We start from the raw sequence: 2,319 nt of genomic DNA on the forward strand, positions 1-2,319 counted from the left end.
AATATATTTAGTTAATTAATTGATTAACTCTCCCATAAGCTCTCTTACTTAATCAACTTCATAATTGTGATAAAATTGACAGCTAAAAGGTTATAAGTTGGCCCCTGCCTAGTAACAAATATTGACTCAACTTCATGGGAGCAAACTTTAAAACGATTAAAACACAAGGGGAGCAAAAACTAAATTTAACATTTTTTTACAAATAAAACTTAAAAAAAAAAACACATAGGAGCAGTAAAATTATGGGGCAAGCACCCCCTTTGCCCCAACTTGTCGTTGTCTCTACCCAATAGGCTTATTTATATAGTTCACTAATCACAATAATACATACATGATTATAAAGAGGAATCTATTATGGGCTTAATAATAAACCGAACTTAATTACTCAAACTCATATTTAATTAATGAAAATCTACAATTCATAAAATATCCAAGATGCAAGTGATTCAAGTCATTTTCCATGAAAGATGTTGAAGAATGAGATCCATGTATCCTCGTACAAAACCCATGAACTGCCACATTCCTTGAAAATTAAAGCCATTAGTAATGAGCTTCATCAAGTTAACATCAATAGGTCATTGGGAAAAGATGTGCACAGTTTCAGATTAATTAAGCCCCAAAATGAAGACAAATCTGTATGTTTCAACAGATAGGCAGTTTCACAAGCTAAATAGTGATTAAGACCCCCCCAAAATATGCAGTTTCACAAGCTATCTCCATTAATGCGCATCAGCCACACCAGTTTCAACAGGCAGCACAACAATCAAGGTTTCAAATATACTTTTTTTTAAGGTTAAAATGTATCTTTAATCTTTTAACTTCATATGATATTTTATTTTGGTATTTTAATTTTATAAAATATTTTTTCAGCCTTTTAATTTTAATACTTTTAGTTTTATGGATAAAAAAAATTCCTACATTGAATTTTTAAATATTGATAAAATATTTTTAAATGTTTTTAAAATAACAATGATTGGTATAAAATTTTCTTTTTTAGAAACTAATGATGTTAGGTTTGGAGGACTAAAAATATATTTTACAAAAATTAGAAGACCAAACTAAAATTTTAAAGTTGGAGGGCCAAATGTACAATTCAACCTTTTTTGTTTACTTTAATAATATGAAATTAAATATCATCTTAGATATTAATTAATAATATCAAAAAAGATCTAAAACGATTGACTAATTTAATTTCCACTCACAAGTGTAAAACGCTTTTAATATAATTAAGCATCCAAACTTATCATTTAAACAAAACAAAAGTGATCATAATAGTAGAAAGATCACATGACAATTTTTGAATACCTTGTAAAATGAAAATTTAAAACATAATTTTAAGTTTAACAAAATTGAATAACATTTATTGTGTATATATCTACCTTTGTCATGAAATTCTTTTGAAAAATAAAAAGCACTCGAGGAGCACCACATTACAATATAAGATTATGCCATCCAATGTTCTAAAGTTTTAAGCTCATGACCAACTAACATATCGACAAATTATTAGAGACCAGATAAAAGAAATTTCATCTCTCGAAATTAGAATATATATATATATATATATATATCATGCATATTGTTCACCAATATTTAGCCCAAACACATATATAAAGTTTGAAATGTCTTTAACTAAATGGTTTAAACTATTTCAATAAAAAAATTATCCTCAAACATATTTAATTAAAGAATTTAACATGAACAACACAAGATGCATTCTCAATCACCCAAACAAATTGTTGGAACCTATCCCCAAAACTTTTACTTTAAAACCCTAAAAGTGCGTATTTTTGCCAATAATAAAGACTAATATCTTTATCAATACACTAGAAATCAAAGGATAAATGTTTTCCGTTGTATCCAAAAAAAAAAAAGGAGATCAAAGGATAAAACTCTTCCTAACTAAATTTTATCTATACATATTCACAAATCATTTGCATAAAGGACAAAATCTCCTACCACGCATGTCAATTTAAATTAGTAATTAAATTTTCACGATACATTTGATGGTTCTCCAAACCACACAATGCCTGCCTATCTCTATCTATATAAGACCAAGAACCATCAATCCCTTGGATCATCATCAAAACTCAAAACCAAAGCACCATATTCTTCGGGAGAACTTGTTCACTGATCAGCTTCATATTCTAGCCATGGCTTCTTCTGGCAACTCCGGCATCCTCGTAACTTTCCTTGTGACTCTCTTGTTTTCAAGCATGATGATGAGTCAAGTGTAGCAGCTCGCCGCCATCTTCTCCAAACACTGCCTTGAATTCCAAGTAATTAATTTGCCTTCGATACCAAACATGGCAGGACTTCTAG

This window comes from Prosopis cineraria, unplaced genomic scaffold (assembly GCF_029017545.1).
Source record: "Prosopis cineraria cultivar Desert tree isolate PC_DT_omini unplaced genomic scaffold, ASM2901754v1 PC203, whole genome shotgun sequence".
Classification (NCBI taxonomy): Eukaryota; Viridiplantae; Streptophyta; class Magnoliopsida; order Fabales; family Fabaceae; genus Prosopis; species Prosopis cineraria.